The sequence below is a fragment of the Amblyraja radiata genome, chromosome 7, assembly GCF_010909765.2.
Source record: "Amblyraja radiata isolate CabotCenter1 chromosome 7, sAmbRad1.1.pri, whole genome shotgun sequence".
NCBI lineage: Eukaryota > Metazoa > Chordata > Chondrichthyes > Rajiformes > Rajidae > Amblyraja > Amblyraja radiata.
Window position 1 is genome coordinate 67,935,238 of NC_045962.1, and position 14,470 is coordinate 67,949,707.

The following is a 14,470-nucleotide window of genomic DNA, read 5'->3' on the forward strand; positions in this document are numbered from 1 at the left end:
TTTTAAGATACCAGAATTCTAGAAGAATTACTAATTTCATTTTGGTTTTGCTTTGCATTATATTGTTTTGTTTTATTTATTGAAGTTTTATTTTGTTTGTTAATTATATTATCTATTGAGTACTGTGCTTACAAACCTGTTGTACTGCTGAAATTGAACATTTCATTATTTTGTTTTGGTACATATGACAATAAACCACCCTTGACTATTGCTGCTTCACCCGCTGAGTATCTCCAGCATTTTTGTCTACCCTGACTATTGCGTTGAGATATACTATTATATAAAATAACCTGCTTGTGTTCTGTCAGTTATAGGGAAGTGGTCACTTATTGGTAGAAAACCAAATTTTCCACGTAATATTGTGGTTATTTTGCTGGATACAAGTCAACCAAGAAAAGGCCATTCTTGTGATTGTGGTTTGCATTACCGTAATTTCAAATAATTCAGCATGAAATTGGCTTCACCTGAAATCAGTACAGTCTGTTAATTATTGAAACAATAATCAGGAAGAATTTCAGTATATAATTGCAGGCAACATGGGCTCAGATGTTGCTTTCCTTTGCCAGCAAATCTGCATGGAACCACCTGCATTTCTCAGCATAAACCCCAGTAGGTTTCAAGGCTCCTGTGTGGACATGGAAGTCTCAAACTCACTGATTGAATTCCCTTGGCCATTTCCCAGCTACACTCTATTCTAGATTCCCTGAAGTAGTGAAGAGTACACAAAATCTAAACTATATTAAATAAAAACAACTAAATTGGCATACAAACACCAAAGGAAATTCCATAGGCTTCTACTGAGATTTATTGGTGCCTTGGAGAGCCCAAATAGGTCCTCCATACCAAAGAAAATCTGAAGTGATACATTCCATAACTAACAATGAGTGTACACTCTATTTACTTTACCACTCACTCATGCAAACATCCATCCGCAGAAGCTACCAGAAAGTAACAACGCTGCTTAGAAAGAAGTTCTTCCCTTGAAAATAAATAGCATGATTTGTTTTTAATATTCTACCCCTCAGGATCAGAATGGGAGCTGAGCAGAGAGTATCTCAAGTCTGATTAAGGCATAATTTCTTATTAATCTCTCATCACACACCTTCGAGAAATAAGGCAGAGCATTGAAACTATATGACAGCACTGAGACTAAAACAAGTAGCAAACCAGATGAATTGGATCAGGATTAGTGTAAAACAAGTTTGAGGTTTGAAAAACTTGTTGTCTACAGCAGGAACACGGATGACAGAAGGTGCATTTATCAAGGACCTTTTACCCAGAATAGAATAGTTTCTCAAATTCACACAAAGGGATTATTTATTGTTCTTGTTTTAAATTACATATAATTATTATAAAGCATTAATGATTCTCAGTAAATACCAACTTGACCAAAATCCTCTGACTTTGACATTGCAGGATCACATGCAATTACATCATCAATGACATCTGCAGAGATTTAAACCTATTTCTTTTTAGTGTTTGATAAAATAAACTATAATTATAAATCCACCTCTGTATCTTCTGATGCTCCGCGCTGATCGTGTAGATTTTACCTCTCGTGTCCTAGGTTTGCGTACACACTCTCCTCATATGTAAGTATACTGACTTCGCTGGTAACTACAAACACTGAGATCAACGTTCAATTTGGAAGGATTCCTGGATCAATGATTCCTGGCTCCTGATCCATTTTCCATGCATCCTCAGCTCCCCCATCTTCCACAGTAGTAGCGGATGTGCTGATCTCTATTCATGAAGCAGCTTCTGGAATCCTCCCTCAAGACCACTACCCCTGAGCTTGGCCATTTGTTTGTTGATGTTCCAGGGCATCTCACAGGCATTGACAGTGTATACTTACCCTCATCAGCTGTGAATTCGTCCTCTTCAAAATCATTTATTGCCGATAAGTGCTGGCACACATGCCATGACACTCAGTATTTTTGAGGGAATTAGAATATCCACTTTACGTGTCTCATTTATTTTCTTGCAGTAGCTTAAATGTACTTAATGTCATGAATTCAGGAGCCTGAAGGAGGGGAGAAGCGAGGTTTAAACTAACAGATGATGTCTAGGCACAGAAGGGGAGCAATGAGGAGGGAAAAGAAAGACCAAAGTGGATGGGAATGACAATAACAGAACAAGAAATTGTAAGTTTTTTAGGTAGAACCAAATTAAGGGACGGCAAAAAGATCAAAGATAGGTTTACATTATCTGCACGACAACACAAAATAATCATTTAAAAAGTTTGGTTAACTGCTGGCACAATTAACCATGAGGATTATAATGTCTTCTAAAGACATTGTAGTCAGATAATTCAGGGGTGATGGGTGGAAGGGAGGTGGGGTGTCGGCCAAAGGACTTCAATTTCAAATAATTACAAGAGATGCCAGATGAGGAAAGTAAATATTGTATCTTCATTCATAAGGTTATAAGGTCATAAGGAATAGGATTAGAAGTAGGCCATTCGGCCCATCGAGTCTACTCTGCCATTCAATCAATGTGAGCTATCTCTCCCTCCTAACCGCATTCCCCTGCCTTCTCCCGATAACCTCTGACACCTGTACTCATCAAGAATTTCTCTATCTTAAAAATGTCCACTGACTTTGCCTCCACATCCTTCTGTGGCAAAGAATTCCACAGATTCACCACCCTCTGACTAAAGAATGGCAGCAGGGATAATACAAGTAATTACAGTCTGATGAGTCAAACATCAGAGGCAGGGAAATTATATGATTAATCTGCACTTGGGGAGACAGGATTAATCAAAGGTAGTCAGCATGTCTTTGTTGGAGAGAGATCATGCCTGACTAACTTCATTGATTTTTTTCTGAAAATGTAAATACATATATTGAGATGGTAATCCGGGTTATGTAGTTTGTAAAAATTTCAATTAGGTCTTTAACAAGGCCCCACTTGGAAGGTTCTTCCACAAAGTAAGAGTCCATGGAATCCAGGGTGATTTGGTACATTGGCTTCAAAATTGGGTGTCCAGAGGCAGAGGATGAAAGTCATGGGTTGTTTTTGTAACTGGAAGTTGTGTGATTAGCAGTCTGCCACAGGGATTGTTTCCGAGACCTCTGCTGTGTGTTACATACTTTAACAATCTCCACACAAACATAAAAAATATAGGGAGTCATTTTCAGATGAACACAAAGATTGGTGGGCTGTTAATCGTGTGGACTGTAATTTTAAGCTGATATCAATAAGAAGAAAAGATGGCCAGGGCAAGAGCTAACATTAATCATGAAAATATATAAAGTGAAGTGTTTTGGAAGGACTAATAAGGCCATGGGTGTACACAATGAATGAAAATGATCTTGGTGGACCTGTCCATATATGCACCCCTCAATATGCAGATATATCTCAACTTGGAAGTGTAGTGAAAGTTGGGGAAGGTAATAAGGGAAGATAATAGGGGAAGATAAAAGGAGGAGCTGTTATGAATCAATAGGCTGAATGGCTTTTGTATAGGCTAAAACATTCTGTGATTTCATCTGGATTCACTTAAAATATATAAGCAATTTTTCCAAAAATACACTATGATAATGGAACTGTGATATGCCATTGATTTCTCAACAACTATGCCAGCTTCAAGTGTTAGATTAACGGCAAGAGAATGCTACTCAGGATTGCGTAACCTATTTTGGGTCTGAATGGATGCTGGTGGGCTCTGTACAGATCTTCTCCACTAGGCTTTTCAAATTAGTTTTATTGCAGTAGAATATGAGTTTACCTGTGCATGCAAGCAAATATCCACATGAAAGTAAATATCAAGTAAGTTCACCTTGACTCCATATTCGTGGGTGAATGGAATGGAATGGAACAGGTAATTAATATATAATACCAGAAAATATCCCAAAATTTTCAGAATCAGTATGCATTATTAATTTTTTAAAGTATTATTAAGTTTTAGTTTAGTTTAGAGATACAGCATGGAAACAGGCTCTTTAGCCCACCGAGTCCAAGCCCGTACACTAATTCCATGTTATATCACTTTATCATCCTATGCACCAGAGGCAATTTACAGAAGGCAATTAACCTACAGTACGTGTAATGATGTACAATTTGTTTTGAAGCATAAAGTAGACAATAATCCTCAGATAACAGAAGTCTAAATGGGTAACAGGAATGGAACAAATTTACAAACTATAAATAAAAGATACTGATTAATAATTCCAAGTAAATATCAAACTTATCACTGCGTTTCAATTCTGGCAGAATAAAATTGAAAAGTTTAAAATTTGGTTAATGACCTGTTTACTTTATCATCATTACTTTTTAAAATAACTTTCATTCATTTGTTCTATATCTCTCTACATCACCGTTTATATCTCTCCTTTCGCTTTCCCCTGACTCTCCAGTCTGAAGAAGGATCTCAAAACATCACCTATTCCTTTTCTCCAGAGATGCTGTTTGACCCTCTGAGTTACTCCATCTTTTTGTGTCTATCTTCAGTTTAAACCAGGATCTGCAGTTCCTTCCTACACATTTGGTTTAAACAATGTTCCAATCATCATATTGTGAAAACATAGTCGAGGAAATGTTGCAAAAGTTGCAAAAAAAGATGTGGAAGAATGAAGCTTTGAGAGTATATTTTTAATAGGAAAAAATGATCAGGTTGGTGATTGATCTTTACAGAAGGTTGAGGGGAGGCCAATGTGAAGATTTTACAGTAGTGGTAGCCAATATTTCCACCTGGGAGAAGTGCAAAATCAAATGTGATTAATACCGAATCGCCACTAACAAATAGGAAATTCAGGTGATATTTTTTTACCTGAAGGGTTGTGAATGTTGAAGCTGTCACTACAGGGAGTAGTTAATACAAATACCACAGGCGTATTTAAGGAGTAGCTGGATGAACACATGAGGGAGAAAAGGAAAGAAGGGTTGTTGTGATAGAAGGTAAATGGAAGGAAGTGGCTCATGTGGAATTCTAAAAAGTGGTATTGTTCAGCAGGAATAGAAACATAGAAACATAGAAATTAGGTGCAGGAGTAGGCCATTCAGCCCTTCGAGCCTGCACCGCCATTCAATATGATCATGGCTGATCATCCAACTCAGTATCCCGTACCTGCCTTCTCTCCATACCCTCTGATCCCCTTAGCCACAAGGGCCACATTTAACTCCCTCTTAAATATAGCCAATGAACTGGCCTCGACTACCCTCTGTGGCAGGGAGTTCCAGAGATTCACCACTCTCTGTGTGAAAAAAGTTCTTCTCATCTCGGTTTTAAAGGATTTCCCCCTTATCCTTAAGCTGTGACCCCTTGTCCTGGACTTCCCCAACATCGGGAGCAATGTTCCTGCATCTAGCCTGTCCAACCCCTTAAGAATTTTGTAAGTTTCTATAAGATCCCCTCTCAATCTCCTAAATTTTGTGCAGTTTTTTGTTGAAGACACAATGTAACAGTTTAATAAAAGTTGATATATATCTATATATTACTAAAACACTCATCTTGTTTGTTTGTGAGTCTGTCTGTCTGTGAGTCATGCCCTGAATTACGGCAAAATGGTACACAATAGTGCTACAATTTTTGGACCACCTTACTCGCCAATGTCCTGTGGTGTGTTGTATCAGGTTTCGTTCAGATCGATTGTATATTTTACAAATTATTTACAATTTTAAACTTTACAAAATCAATTTGAGAAAAATCACTTGAAATTGCAGTGGCAGTTAGCAGCCACGATGTCACAATGGGATCTCATTTACATAAACTGCCAATTTAACTTTTCACTGTAAAAAATCCAATTGCACATGCTGGCCCTGACCATTACAATGTTGCAAATCATAGGACACTGAGTCCTGGCAACAAGTGCAATTGGATTTTTTAAAGTGAAAAGTCAATTTTTTAAAGTTTAAAAAGAGTGAGGGTGAAGAGGAGGGGGAGGGAGTGCTGGGGGATAAGGGGAAATGAGCCACCCCAGTTGGGGGCTAAGGGTGTGCAGTTGGAGGCTAAGGGTGAGTGGTGGAATATTGCGTTGGGGAACGGGTTGTATTGGGCTAATGGGTAGGTGGTGGAATATTGCATTGGGGAATGGGTTGCGTTGGGGACCAGGCCTCCCGTGGGGGCTATGGGTGAGTGGTGGAATATTGCATTGTGGGAACGGGTTACGTTGGGGGACCAGGCCTCCCGTGTGACAGGGACCCAACCGGTCCCACTTGTACATAACTAAAATCTCATCTTGTATGTATGTATGTTTGCATGTATGTTCCCACAATACAGCCAAAACGGTACATGATAGTGCAACAATTTTATGCCCACCTTACTCACCATTCGTCTGGGGGGTTCAGTAGCAAGTATCGTTCGATTTGACAAAGATTTTCACGTTATCTATATATATTACTAAAACTTTCATCTTGTTTTTTTCTATCTATCCATCCATCCATCCATCCATCCATCCATCCATCTATCTATCTATCTATCTGATCCTGGACCTACGCCAAAACGATACACGATAGCGCTAACATTTTTGCACCGCCTTAATCACAATTGTCATGTGGTTGTTTTGTGTCAAGTTTCGTTAAAATTGATGTTATATTTCACAAGTTATAGACTTTTTTAGATTTACAAAACCCAAATTTGAGAAAATATTCTTCCCGGTGCTTACAGCTGTGATGTCACAATGGGATTGTCGCCCTGCTCGCAACATTGTTGTTATCCAAGTACACTGAGTCCTGCTAGCTCTAGCAGGTGCACATCCACTTTTCTTAAAGTCACAGTACACTGAATTTTTTTTAAAGTTTAAAATGAGGGAGGGTGAATAAGGCAAAATGAGCAGCACCTGCACAGTTGGGGGCTATGGGTGAGTGGTTGAATATTGTGTTTGGGGAGTGTGTTGTGTTGGGGGAATGGGTGAGTGGTGGAATATTGAGTTGGGGATTGGGTTGCATTGGGGACCAGGCATCCCCTGGGGGCAATGGGTGAGTGATCGAATATTGCGTTGGAGGAATGGGTTGCGTTGGGGGACCAGGCCTCCCGAGTGACCGGGACCCAACAGATCCCACTTATTCACATTTAAAAGTTTACAAAACTCCACTTTGAGAAGGATTTCTTCAAATCTGCACTGACAGTTAAGCAGTTATCAGCTATGATGTCACACTGCCCTACTGTCTACAATGTTGCTACCCCAGAACACTGAGTCCTTCACAGCAAATGTCCTTTTGGGAATCTGCCAGCCTAACCCAGCACAGTAAAGTTTAATGATTAGATTTGGATAACAAAACATGGTTTTGAAAGTGGCACCCACACCACATTAAATCTTAGTGCAATTGCATGTTTTTCAAAGTTTAAAATGAGGGAGGGTAAAAAAAAGGAGCCGACCTGAACAGTTGGGGGCTGTGGGTGACTGGTGGAATATTGAATTGGGGGAACGGGTTGGTTGGGGGGAACGGGTGAGTGGTGGAATCTTACGTTGGGGGACCAGGCCTCCCGTGGGTGCTATGGAGTGAGTGGTGGAATATTGCGTTGGGGGAACGGGTTATGGTTTGCATTGGAGGAACGGATGAGTGGTGGATTATTGCGTTGAGGGAACCGATCTCACTTGGTCTAGTAAACTTAAAAAATGACTAAAAAGTGTCATTTTATGCATGCCTGTATGTTCCCGCAATACAAACAAAACAGTACACAATAATGCAAAAATATTAGGTCCACCTTACTCACCAATCGCCTGTGGTGTGCGTAGCAGGTTTCGCTCCATTTGAGAAAATAATTCACAAGTTATTCCCTTAATAAACTTTTATTAACTTTATATCTTGGTGAACGGCTGCTAGCAGCAGCCGTCCGTCTTAAATTCGTTTTTTTTTTAGTTTTTAGTGAGTCCTGTTTTTTTGTTTGTAGGGGATATGGTCTTTTAATGTGGGGGGGTAGGTGTTACTTTATTTATAGGTCCCTACCTGGTCGGTGTGGCAGCCTTTTTTCCGGGCTGCCCGTCGACCCGTCGTCGTGGCCTACCAGCGGGCTTGGAGCGCCGTTTCTTGGCGGGAACCACCCAGCACCTCGGCCTGGGTGGCGGCACAGCATTGGAGCGCTGGAGCGGAGCGGAGCGGGCGATGCCTTGCCTGGGTCGCCGCGCTGGAGCTCTGGCGAGCTGGACCGCCGTGAGCAACATCTCCGGGCTGCGGGTTTGCGGAGCGGAGAGGCGGCGTGCGGAGAGACGGCATGCGTAGAGGCGGCAAGGCGGCAGTGAGGAGAGCGGGCGCCGACTTTTTCATCTGGAGCCTAGGAGCGCCAAACCGACGCGGCCTTGTCGGCTTCGGCAGCCGCGGGCTCCAACCAAGAAGCGGCCGTTCCAGGTAGCCCAGCCGCCGAAAGGACTCTCCCGACGCCGGGGCAAGACCACCCGGTGAGAACGGCCAGGGACATCGGGCCTCCGTAGAGGCAACTGCGGTGGCCTCAATAGGCCTGACTTTGGGGTGAACATGGGGTGGGGACTGGACATTGTGCCTTCCTCCACAGTGCTATCCACTGTGGGGGGATGATTTTTTTTTGTCTAACTGTAGTCTTGTAGGTCTGTGTCCAAGATGGCTGCCGTGAAGAGAGAGTGGACGCTGGCACGATTTGGTTGCCGCTGCTCTCTCTTCACACTGTATTTTTGATTTTCTGTTTTTGGATTGAATTCTGTTTTTAATTTGTGTCATTGTGATGTCTTTAATTACTTGTTTTACTCCGATTATATGTTTTTATTCCGATTACTATGTAAGGTGTCCTTGAGATGTATGAAAGGCGCCCATTAAATAAAATTTATTATTATTATTATTATACCGTTAACTGCGTTCCCACTTGCTGGCCCCGTCATCCGCACATGCGCAGTTGGGGAGGGTTGCCGGGCCCACCGCCGTTTTTAGATCGCGTCACAACGGGGATCTTTGGCATCACAACGGGAACCCGTCAGCCATGCTTGCGCAGTTGGGGGAGGCCTCGGAGCCCCACCTTTGGTGGTATTAGCACCACTTGTCCTTGCATGCGCCTTTCGTGGCTGACATCACTGCCGCTCCTTCCATGGAGGCTGGGACTGCCTGTATGACCTGCCGAGGCACAGCCACCACCCGATTGATGGTGACTCTACCGTACTGTTTGGCCCACCACAGCATGTCCGCACGGGCTGCCAGCAGTCTGGGGTCAGTGAAATCGTCATCCGCGAGGAGCAGGCGGATGTCCTCAGGCATCTGCTCGAGGAAGACCTGTTCGAAAAGGAGGCAGGTCTTGCGTTCATCCATCAGAGTGAGTAGTTTATTCATGAGCACGTACGGTTTGCGGTCGCCTAGGCCAACAATGTGCAGAAGTTTTGCCGCCCTATCGCGGCGGCTGAGACCGAATGTGTCATTGAGGATCGTCTTGATCCATTTGTACTTGTTGTCGGCTGGTCGCTGGCGAAGGTAATCGATGAGGCGCCCGGCAGTTTCCTGGTCCAGCGCACTGACCACGTAGTAGTACTTGGTGACCTCGGCAGTTATCTGGCGGATGTGGAATTGGGCTTCAGCTTGTTCAAACCTCACTTGGGGCTGTGATGTCCAGAAGGTGGGGCAGTTTGAGTAAAACTATGTTCTGCTGGTCTGGGCTGTCTCCTCCAGGCATGATGAAATCCAAAAGAGGCCGTTTTGGATCATTAGGATCACCACTGAAGAGGTTCACGTGTTGTATAAACACTCAGTTTAATATTTAAACGATACAGCTCAACAATTAGTACAAAGGGGCAAGGTGTATGTGTTAACATTTTGACTGCGTAGTGACTAGCTCCGTGGTCCGCTGCACCCCACCAGCTGTCCACCCAGGTCGCCGTTGATTGGTCGGCCCAGATCACGCCAGGTCCACGCGAATGCTCAAGCTCGACGAACGGCGGTTCGAGACCAAAGTGGCTCGGCCCGCCACAAGATCTTTTATTGTTAATCATCTAGCCAAGGGAACTTGGAGTTACTTGGGATTCAATAAATTGAAGTGAAAGACTGCTGTAAACATCACTAACATTGTGAATGAATTGCTACACTAGCATTTTGGCATCTTGCATTATATTATATCTGCTTTGTCCATAATATCATTCCCTGTGCCTGATTCACACCTATCTCCACTAGCTAAATCTTCAGAAGAAGACAACTGCCAAAAATGCAGCATCCATAAAGAATAATAGATCTCTGAGAGTGAACAGAATAGTACTTCACATATCACAAGAATGAAGTAAATCTGGTTTAGAGCTGTCATTTGAAAACTTAGATTGAAACACTATATGGTATTACTCCAGGGGGCAATCCAATTTATGCTGTTTGTTTTGTGGGTGATTTTACTAAATCTATGGAACAACTGTGACGAAGGATGATGATGCTGTGGCGGCACTGCCAATGTCTCTGCTACTAAAACTATACAAAAAAATCATAGTAACCTCTCTTCGAACCTCTATGTAAGTTATACAGTCTGACCTTGGGGAATACCATTGTCAGTCTGCAAGTTAAACTGTCTGCTAGAACCCGGCATGGTGGTGCAGCAGTAGAGTTGCTGCCTTACAGCGCTAGGGACCTGGGTTCGATCCTGACTATGAGTGCTTGTCTGTATGGAGCTTCTACATTCTCCCGGTGACGCGTGTGTTTCCTCGAACACTCCAAAGACATACAGCTTTGTAGGCTAATTGGCTTGGTATATTTGTAAATTGTCCCAAGCATGTATAGGATAGTGCTAGTGTGCTGGGACTGCTGGTCGGCATGGACATGGTGGGTCGAAGGGCCTGTATCCCTAAACTAACCCCAATAATCACATTCCTAAGAATCCTCGTGTCATATAAAATCTATATATTACTAAAACTCATCTTGTTTGTTTGCGTGTGTGCGTGTGAGTTCCGGAAACTACACCAAATCGGTACATGATAGCGCTACAATTTTTGGCCCACCTTACTCACCACTGTCCTGTGATGTAAATTAAACAATTTTCGTTCAAATTGATGTTATATTTTACAGGTTATTGACATGTTAAAATTTAAACTTAACAAAAAAAACTTTTCCACTTGCCCTGCCCATCAGCCGTGTTACAATGACGTCACAATGGGATCCCGAATCTCATTTACCTTAAAGAATCGTGATTTAAAAAAAGAAAACCGTTTTAATCAAATTCTACCGGTTTCATTCACAATGACGTCACAATGGGATCCCGAATCTCATTTACATTAAAAAAACGCGATTCTCAAAAGAAAAATCCGTTTTATTCAAATCCTTAGGGATAGGGAGGGGTAGGGAGGGGAGAGTGGTTATGGATGGAGGGAGAGAGTGACTGAGGGTAAGGGAATGGAGAGGGAGGGAGTGGTGAGGGAGGGTTGGGAATGGGAGGAGGATAGGGGAAAGAAGAGGGAGGGTGAAGAGGAGGGGGAGGGAGTGCTGGGGGATGAGGGGGAATGGAGGAGGATATGGGTAGGAAGAGGGATGGTGAGGTAATGGAGGAGGGGAGGGGAAGAGGGAGGAGAGGAGGGAGGGGGTGATATGTTACAGGTTATTGCCGTTTTGAACTTTAAAAACGTCGCAGTCGCGTTCCCACTTGCCGGCCACGCCTGCGCAGTTGGGGGAGGGTTTTTCGTGACTTGCGTCACAACGGGGATCTCTGGCTTCACAACGGGAACACTTCAGCTGCGCCTGCACAGTTGGGTGCTATGGGACAGTGGTGGAATATTGCTTTGGGGGACAGGCCCAACGGGTCCGCACCTGGTCTAGTGGAATTATAAAGGCAATTGTGTCAATGGGGGCTAGAGACTCAGACTCAGAGCAACAGTGATTTTTCCTGCAGCAATTTCAAAAATGAATGTCTTTTCAAGACCTGTAAGTTTATTTGTCACTGCAAGCTAAAAATACTAAAGGCTGCATTTAACATTGTTTAATAGAGTATTGTTATGCAAGTATCAATTGAAGTGATTGCTGGTAAATTTCAATTGCCACTAGATGTTTAAGTGTGCAATGGAAACAGGGAAGCAGATATTTTTTCCTTCATTTTTAAAATGCAAGGCAGCTTTTTTCTGCTTGTCAATTCCAAAGTAATTTTTCAGCGGTTCTCTAGTTCCCAAATGAAATTACGTAACAATCAAATTGTCCCACATAATGCAAATTGTGTTTTCTAATTAAAGCACAAAGTGCTGGAGTAACTCAATGAGTCAGGCATCATTTCCAGAGATAGACACAAAAAGCTGGAGTAACTCAGGCAGCATCTCTGGTGAAAAGGAATAGCTGATGTTTTATGTCGAGACCCTTCTTCAGGGTCTGAAGAAAGGTCTCAACCTAAAACCTCACCTAGGAGTCTGAAGAACGCTCTCGACCCAAAACGTCACTTATTCTTCAGAGATGCTGCCTGACCCACTGACCCAGCTCTTTGTGTCTGTCTTCGGCTTAAACCATCAGTTGCAGTTTCTCCCTACACATCATCTGCAGAGATGCTGCCTGACTTACTGAGTTACTCCTGCATTTAAGGGTCTGTCCCATTAGGCGATTTTTTTAGGCGACTGCCGGCGACCGCCATAGTCGTAGCAGGTCGCTGAAAAACTGGCGACTGGACTAATGAGCCTGTCCCACTTAGGCAATTTTTTAGGCGACTACGACAATGGAATTCACCAAAGTCAGCTCCGGCGACAACCTACATAACCTAGCGACAACCTACGACAATCTACGACAGCAGCTACATCAGGAGAAGACAAGCTACAACTGTCGCTGAAAAGTTTTGAACATTTCAAAATCCTGCGGCGACCAGAAAAACGCTACGACTCTTTGGGCGACTGAGGAGACTACTCACGACCATAGAGGCGACACCCCGGCGACCGTGTGGCAACAGCTTAGTCGCCGGCAGTCACATAAAAAATCGCCTATGTGGGATAGGCCTTTAGTGTTTCACTGAAGATTCCAGCAACTGCAGTTCCTTGTGGCTCCAGTGTTTTCTAATTCAGCAGTCATGTTATATCAAATTTGTGTTATGGAAACAAACATTGTCGCAGAGTTACCTGTGGTTAGCACACTGTGGTAGACGACATGAAATGTGGTCGCAGTCTCAAGTAGGATATTTCACTTCAGAAGAGCCAGAAGGATTTATAAAAAATAGATTATGTTTGACTGATCTTTTTGATCAAGTGTTAAAGAAAACTGATTAAGCAATTGGAGTAGATGTCTTCGATATGGATTTGAAGAAAAAAAGTTTGACAAAGAACAAAACTAGGTAGCAAAATTTAGGCTTAAGGGACAGCAGCTCTCGCATCAGCTTTGATCTCTATAAAAAAAATTGGATTAAGCACAGAAAGCAGCACGTTGAGATAAATTGTTGTTTTTCAAGACAGAGGATGGATGACAATGGTATTCCCCAAGGTTAGTGCCACGACCGCTGATTCTTTTTGATATATATAAATGACTTGGAGATTGGGATACAGAGCAACATTTCAAAACTTGCTGATGATATCAAATTTAGGGGTGTGACAAACTGTGAGGAATATACCAATTGACTGCCACAGGACAAAGATTGCCTGGCAGCATGAGATGACAAGCCGACAGCATTCAATACAGAGAACTGCAAGTTGATGCATTTTGGCAAAAGAGATTGGAGAGGCAATATAAATGTTGCCATTAAATTTTAAAGAAAGTGCATTGAATGGACAAGCCTTGCTGTTCACGTGCATAGATGTTTCATAAGTTCATAAGCTCTAGGAGCAGCATTAGGCCATTCGGCCCATCAAGTCTACTCTGCCATTCAATCATTGGTGAACTATCTTTCCCTCTCAACCCCGTTCTCCTGCCTTCTCCCCATAACCCCTGACACCCTGACTGATGCTGAATCTTTTTAAAGGTGGTAGGACAGATTGAGAGCATGGTTAACCAAACAAATGGCAACTTAGGCTTCATAAAATTATATAACAAATATAAAAGCAGGATTGTGATGCCGAGCATTTATAAAATTTTGGTTAGGCCACAAAAATAGTGTTGGGTCTATTTCTCTACCTTTCCATAGATGCCTGTCCAGTTGAGTGTTTAAGAAGGATGTAGCTTTTTTGAGAAGCTTTTTTGAGAAAATGTTTTTTTGAGAAGATTAATCCAAATAGTCCAAATAGTGAGAAAATACTAATAATTTTAGATTAGAAGATCTTGTAGTGTTCTCCTTAGAGCAAAGGAGGTCGAGGGGAGATGTGAGATTGGGACAGGTTTAGATGGCACAAGGATGGCCCAGATTTGAGGTCTGATGCAAGAGAGGGGTGTGCGGAAAGACCTTTTTTACCACACAGTGAGTGGACATGGAATATAGGAATTGCAGGGCTGCAGGGACAGAGTGAATACAAGATTGGATTATTCTACAGTTAGCTAGCATAGACTGCATGGATCGATAGCTTCCTTTTTTGTTACACTCAACATTCCATGAATCTTTTTCTCACGAAGATCAGGTAACCTCCAAAGTTGATAGCTTTTCACTGACTAAGAGTACAAACAAAAAAAGTCAGTCCGATTGTTGCCCAATAATGTTCATTAGGCGCCAAAT

At 42.5% G+C, this 14,470-nt stretch overlaps 1 protein-coding gene across 2 annotated transcripts in view; it reads right to left on the reverse strand.

Moving 5' to 3' along the window:
* gtdc1 (glycosyltransferase like domain containing 1) overlaps nucleotides 1-14,470 on the reverse strand; it is a 305,811-nt gene that overhangs the window by 28,648 nt on the left and 262,693 nt on the right. The gene's annotated exons all lie outside the window — the stretch shown is intronic.